This window comes from Mastomys coucha, unplaced genomic scaffold, assembly GCF_008632895.1.
Source record: "Mastomys coucha isolate ucsf_1 unplaced genomic scaffold, UCSF_Mcou_1 pScaffold19, whole genome shotgun sequence".
NCBI lineage: Eukaryota > Metazoa > Chordata > Mammalia > Rodentia > Muridae > Mastomys > Mastomys coucha.
The window spans coordinates 4283048-4291004 of record NW_022196901.1 but is presented as its reverse complement, the minus strand read 5'-3'; positions in this window follow the sequence as shown (position 1 = coordinate 4291004).

Genomic DNA, 7957 nt, shown 5'->3' with positions numbered 1-7957 from the left:
CCAGCTACTTTGCTGAAGTTGTTTATCAGGTTTAGGAGCTCTCTGGTGGAATTTTTGGGGTCACTTGATTTAACTTTGGTACCTGTAATTCTGATAGGCCTGCCTTTATATGTTACTTGACCTTTTTGCCTTACTGCTTTTAGTATTCTTTCTTTGTTTTGTGCATTTGGTGCTTTGACTATTATGTGGCAGGAAGAATTTCTTTTCTGGTCCAATCGATTTGAGGTTCTATAGGCTTCTTGTATTTTCACGGGCATCTCTTTCTTTAGGTTAGGGAAGTTTTCTTCTATAATTTTGTTGAAGATATTTACTGGCCCTTTAAGTTGGAGGTCTTCACTCTCTTCTATACCTATTATCCTTAGATTTGGTCTTCTCATTGTGTCCTGGATTTCCTGGATGTTTTGGGTTAGGGTCTTTTTGTTTTTTGCATTTTTTTTGACTGTTCTCTCAATGTTGTCTATGTTATCTTCTGCCCCTGAGATTCTCTCTTCCATCTCTTGTATTCTGTTAGTGGTGCTTGCATCTATGTTTCCTGACTTCTTTCCTAAGATTTCTAATTCCAAAGTTGTCTCTTTTTGTTATTTCTTTATTGTTTCAACTTCCATTTTTAGGTCCTGGATGGTTTTACTCAATTCCTTCACCTGTTTGTTTGCGTTTTCCTGCAATTCCTTAAGGGATTTTTAGTTTGCTCTTTAAGTGCTTCTACTTCTTTACTTGTGATCTCCTGTAATTCTTTATGGGATTTTTTTGTTTCCTCTTTAAGGGCTTGTACGTCTTTTCCTGTATTCTCCTGTATTTCTTTAAGTGAGTTATTCATGTCCTTCTTCAGCTCCTCTATCAGCATTATGAGATATGATTCTATATCCAATTCTTGCTTTTCCAGTGTTTTGGGATATCCAGGACTTGCTGCAGTGGGAGTACTAGGTTCTGATGAAGCCAAGTAGTCTTGGTTTCTGATGGTAGGATTCTTGCTTTTGCCTTTCCCCATCTCTTGATTTTTGGTGTTAGATGTTCTTAGTGTCTCTGACTATAGCTTGTCCTGTCCCTGCCACCCTGCAAGTCCTCTGCAACTCGTGGGGCCTGTGCCTCCCGCCTGGCTACTCCCGTCTTAGAAACTCACTGGAGAGAAAATGGTGGATTTCACCTGAGTCTTTGGGTTAAAGTGCTCCTTGGAGGTAGGCCCTCCACTTGCAGGGAAGGGGCAGAGAAGGTCGCTGATCCACTTCTGTCACTAGGAAGTTGAGAGGATCCTGTCCCTGCCACCCTGCAACTCCTCTGTGACTCGTGGGGCCTGTCAAATTATTTATTCTTATATACTTTAAAAATATTTTTCTAGCATTTTGTTTTAGATTTATCTCTTCTAGGAAGAATTTATTTCTGCAATCACAAACAAAATAATAAATATCCCTAATTTAACTGAATTACATTTATTAATATAGCTGAGCCAGTTGCTGTATTACTTTTCTATCACTAAGAAAAAAATTAATATAATTGTAGTGGCTTCTGAGAAGAGCAATTAATGTTCTACCTGTTCTGCTTGTAATTCATCTAGGTACCAAGTAACTAGGTTTTTTGTTCAGGTATTAGGCTAGCTAAGTTTTAATATGAAGCTCAGTGTACTCATCCAAAGGAACCCTGGCTGGAGACAAAATTCAATTCTTGATAAATGTGTTCCCAGAGGGTCACTCTCATTTCTAAGGTGGTGATTCTGGGTGAGCCTCTCTCCTGACATACAGAAATTGGACTTGCTGCTCATTCAATACCTATTTCTAACTTTTAATTCTTTTCTCCAAGAGGAAGATTCTCTTAATTAGGTCAGTCCCACTGAAGATAATTTTTGCTTGTAAGGTCAACTCATTCAAGTAGTATAATCTAATCATAGAAGTGACTAACTCATCATATTTACAAACTGAATGGAAGGGCTTATAAGACAGAGGTGTACATCAGGTGGCATAATCATGACATCCCTGTGCCTATACCACTTTCATATATACTCACTATTATAATTTTATGATTTTAATACCTCGTAATTCATTTTGTAAAGAACACCAAGCCTATAGTGTTAATAGTAGTTAAAAATCAGGAGCATATAGAGTCATGATTCAGATTCATATCAGAGGTCTTATTGCCTCTGGGATTTGGGGAAAGTTACTTAACCTTTTTGCCTTAGTGTTTTATCTGTAAAATGTGATAATATTACCTGTTACCAAAGGCTATTTTGATGATAAAGTGAATTAATACACACAGCGAATATAGAACACAACCAAGGGAATAGCATTCAGTGAATCTTAGTTTTGGTATTTGTCTTTCACAGGTACTTATAGATTCCTTCTCTGGTTAGAAAATACTAGATTTCAGTTATACTTTAAAGTTATGTTTGTCTCATTTCCCACATATGCTAATGGCAGATGTAAGCATAACATTACTATCATATATGGACATCAGTCTTTGCTAATATTATATACTATTTTTATCAACAAAATTAATTGAGAGGTCTCTATGAAAATGTAACAGAAAAGTGGAGAAAAAGAAGTAATATATAAAATTGATCTATTTGTAATGGAAAGGTAAAGAGAACATAGATGTGAAACTTCAGGGAGAACCAGATGTGTTGCAAACATATCATGTGACCAGGAGTGAAATGTAAGGAGTGTGTAGGAACATCAGGATTATCCTTCCAGATTTTGGGAAGTACTTTGGTTTGAACTCTTGGAAAACAAGATAACAAGGGGAAGTTTTATATTGACACAAACCAGAAGAACAAACCCACATAGTTGAAATGGATCATGATAGTGACTTAGACCAGAGTGTCACCAATGAAAGTGATAATGGGAATCATATTGTAGAACTAATGGATTCTGGATATATTTAGAAAGTAAGTTGAGAATATAGTTTGTGTGGTTATGAATAAAAAAAGGTAATTTAGTTGTGTTCTAATGCTTTGGTCTGATTAAACAGACACAATCAAAGTGGCATTTACTAAGTTATGGAATTATGGGAGTAGAGGATAAGGGAGGTGATAAGAAGCTCAGTTTTGAATTGGTTAATAATGTCCCCAGTCTTTCAATGTTAAGGAAACAATATAATTATTGATTTAGAATTCAAGAGTGAGAAGTGGCATAAAGAAGCATATTAGGAACTTTCATATTTTTTAGAAGACAGTTGAAGTTAGGATTTTGTAGGATATCACCTTTACAATAATAGCAGGCCAAGAGAAGGCTACAAGGACAACATTCCAGACCATGACAGTTCTGCATACATACAGTGATGAAAGAGAAAAGTTGTCACTGAGCAGACGTCAGTGAGCTTGAAAACTGGTGGAGGTGGATACAAAGGGTACCGATGAAAGAAGTCAGGATGTAGGCTGTACAGTTGCCATCACAACACAGGATAGATATGTCAATATATAACTTAAAATATAATACCAGCAAATTTAAACCAGTACCTCAAAACTTGCCCCATGAAATTCAAATTCAAGAAAGCCTATATACTCATGGAAACTGAACAGTTCTCTACTCAATCAACGATCATTGAGTCAGAGTAGAAACAAATGAAGAAATTAAAGACTTCGTAGAATTTAATAAAATAAAGGCATGGCATACCAAAACTTATGGGACACTATGAGAGCAGTGCTAAGTGGAAAGTTCATAGCACTCAATGCCCTTGTAAAGAAGTTGGAGAGTTCTCACACAAACGAATGTGAAGTTATAAGAGAGAAAGCCCTATGTGAAGCCCTAGAGAGAAAAGACGCAAACATACCCAATAGGAGTAGATAGTAGGAAATAACCAAATTCAGGGCTGAAAACAATAAAGCAGAAACAAAGAACAATACAGAGAATAAACAAAAACTAAGAGCCGGTTCGTTGAGTAAATCAACAAGATAGACAAAACCTTGACTAAACTAACTAAAAAGCAGAGAGACAGCACCAAAATGAACAAAATCAAAAATGAAAAGGAAGACATAACAGAGGATACTGAGGAAATTCAAAGGAATATTATTTCTTACTTCAAAAATCGTGTACTTCATAAAATTGGAAAATCTAAATAAATAACCTAAATATTATGGATGATTTTTCTAGATAGAGCACCAATTCCCAAAGCTAAATCAAGATCAGGTTGACCATCTGAATAGTCCTATAACTCCTAAGAAAATAGAAACAGTCATTAAATGCCCCCCAAACCATACGAATTTAGCACAGAATTCTGCCAAACTTTCACAAAAAAGAGCTTATACCAATACTTCTTAAATTATTCCACAAAATAGAAACAGAAAGAACATTGTCAAACTAATTCTGAGTCCACAGTCACCCTGATACCTAAACTACACAAATACTAAAAAAAGAAAGAGAGTGTTTAGATGAATTTCCCTTATGAACACTGATGCAAAAATACTCAATAAAATACTAGCACATAGAATCCCAGAATAAATTAAAGACATTATTCACCATAATAAAGTAGGCTTCATTCCAGGGATACATGGGTGACTCAGTATATGAAAATCTGTCAACATAATCCACCATATAAACAAAATGAAAGAAAAATATGATCATCTCATTAGATGCTGAAAAAGCCTTTGACAACTTCCAAAACCCTTTCATGGAAAAAGTCTTGGACATATCAGTAATACAAAGTTCATACCTAAACACAATAAGGGGAAACATACATCAAGCCAATAGCCAATATTAAATGGAGAGAAACTTAAAGCAATTTTACTAAATTAAGGAACAAGACAAAGCCATCCACTCTCTCCCTATCTTTTCAATCAAGTACTTGAAGTTCTAACTAGAGAAACAAGACAATTAAAGGAGATCAAGGAGATATAAAAGAGAAATGAAGAAGTCAAAGTTTTGCTATTCATGGAAGTATGATAGTACACATAAGTGACCCCAAGAATTCTACCAGAGAACTACAGCTGATAAACACCTTCAGCAAAGTGGCTTGATACAAAATTAATTCAATAAATCAGTAGCGCTCTGTTACACAAATGATAAATTGGCTGAGAAAGAAGTTAGCGAAAAAATACCCTTCACAATAGCCACAAATAATATAAACTATCTTGGTGTAACTCTACTAAGCAAGTCAGACACCTGGAAGACAAGAACTTCAAGTCTCTGAAAAAGAAACTGAGGAAGATATCAGAAGATATAAAGATCTCTGATATTCATGGATGATTAGGATTAACAAAGTGAAGATGGACATCTTCCCAAAAACAATTTATAGATTCAAAGTAATCCCCATAGACATTCCAAAACAATTCTTTACAGATCCTAGAAGAACAATTCTCAACTTCATATGGTAAAATAAAACAAACAAACAAACAGAAAAAAGAGGATACTTAAAACAATTCAGAGCAATTAAAAATTTCTGGAGGTATTACTGACTTCAAGTTGTACTCAAAGCAATAGTAGTAATAAACATGGTTTTGGTATAGAAACAGACAGGTTGATCAATGGAATTGAATGAAAGACCCAGAAATAAACCCACATATTTATGGACATTTGACTTTTGACAAAGAAGCCAAAACTCTATGTGGTAGTTTAAATATTCTTGGCCCTGGAAGTGGCACAATTTAGAGGTGTTGCCTTGTTGGAGTTGGTGTGGCCTTGTTGAAGGAAATGTGTCATTGTTGGGGTGGACAATGAGACACTCCTCTAACCATATGGCAGCCAGTATTTTCCTAGGGGCCTTCAGATGAAGATGTAGAATTCTCAGTTCCTCTTGTACCATGCCTGCCTAGATGCTGCCATGTTCCTGCCTTGACAATTATGGACTGAACCTCTGAAACTGCAAGCCAGCCCAAATAAATGTCCTTATAATGATAGTTGCTTTGGTCATGGTGTCTCTTTACAGCAATGGAAACTGCAAACTAAACGCCACCCAATGAAAAAGGGAGAGCACCTTCAACAATTTTGCTGATCTAAGTGGTTGTCTGCATGTAGAACACAAATAGATCCTCAAATGTTACCCTACAAAAAAATTCAACTGGATGAAAGAACTCAACATAAAACCAGATATACTAAGTGGGGAATAGCCTTGAAGTTGTCAGTACAGGAGACAATCTCTTGAGCAGAACATCAATGGCTCAGAGCCTAAGATCACCAAATGATAAGCAGGACTTCATGAAACTGCAAAGCTTCTGTGGACACTGCCAACAGGACAAAATGGCAGCCTAGATATTGACAAAAGGTCTTTACCAATCCTACTTATGACAGAGAACTAATATCCAAAACATATAAAGAACTCAAAAAGTAAGAGGTCAAAAAACCAAATGGCCCAAATAAAAATGGGATCCCAAGCTGAGCAGATAATTCTCAACAGAGGGATAGTGAATGACCAAGAAGCACCTAAAGAAATTTTTACTGTCCTTAGTCATCAGGGAATGCAAATCAAAACCACAGTGAGATTCCACCTTATACCCACCAGAATGGCTAATGTCAAAAACTTGAGGGACAGAATATGCCGGTGAAGTTGTAGGACAAAGATAACACTCCTCCACTGCTGGTGGGAGTGTAAATTTGTATAAGTTCTCTGAAAATCAATTGGCCAATTTCTCAGAAAATTTGTAGTAGTTCTCAAGACAAAGATATGCTAGTCCTGGGCATATACCCAAAAGATGCTCCACCACTTCACAAGGACAATTTCTCAAATATATTCATAACAGCTTTAATACTCAGAGACTGGAAACAACCCAGATGTTCCTTAACTGAAGAATAGATAATGAAAATGTGGCTCATTCATACAATGGAATACTACTTAGTCATTAAATGCATGGGCATTGTAAATTTTGCAGGCAAATGGACGGAACTAAAAAATATCACCCTGAGTGAGCAATCCAGACCCAAAGTATTTGCATTGTATGTAATCACTTATAAGTGGATATTAGCCATAAAGCACAGAATAACCACATTATAATTAGTAGACCCAAAGAAGCCAAATAACAAAAAGAGCCCAAAGGAGGATGGTTGAATCTTTCTCAAAAGGGAAAACAAAATAGATATCAGAGGATGATGGAAAAAAAGGGAAATTGGTGGGAAAGAGGACGGGGAGGGAAACAGGGCCAGGGGAGGAACAGGGTAGAGAGAAGTGAAAGGAGTTGTGGGTGGAAGTCAAGGGAGCAAACTCCAGAACATGCCAGAGACCTGGGATGGGTGGTATCCTCATCGGTATATGGGGGTGATTCTAGCTAGACTCCTAACAGTGTGGAATATAGATCCAGAAGTGTCCACTTCCTCTAGCAAGTCAAGACTCTCAGTGGAGGGATAAGGGCAGTAACTCACCCAGAAAACCTTTAATCCAATATGTGCCCTGCCTACAAAAAGTTCAGGGACAATGATAAAGCAGAAAAAAGGGTTATGGTCAACCAATGACTGCACCAAATTGAGACCCATCCCATGGGCAAGAACCAATCCTTGACACTATTAATGATATTTTGTTATGCTTGCTGACAGGAATATGTCCTCTGAGAGGATCCACCTAGCAGCCAATAGAAAGAGATGGAGAGATGCACAACCAAAGACTAGATGGAGCAAAAGGAGTCTTATGGGAGAGTTGGGAGAAAGACTGATGGGCATAAAGAGGATAGGAACTCTACAGGAAGACCAACAGATTCAACTAACCTGGACCCTTAGGAGTTTCCAGAGACTCAATCACCAACCAAAGAGTGAGTATGACCTGGACCTAGGCTCCCTATAGAGAGGCAGCACATGTGCAGCTTGGTCTTCATGTGGATTCCCTGAAACCCTGAGTCTGTTTCCTGCCTGACTGCCTATGGATCCCATTCCCCAAAATGGTCTGCTTTGTCTTACCTCAGTGAAAGAAAATGTGCCTAGTTCTTCAGCAACTTGATGTACAGTGGGGTCGGTAGGGGTGGGGTGGGACAGTGGAAGTGTGGGGAACTAAAAGCCAGAGGGGTCTTCCCACTTCACATAGAATAAGAGAAGGGGGGAATGGAGGAAGG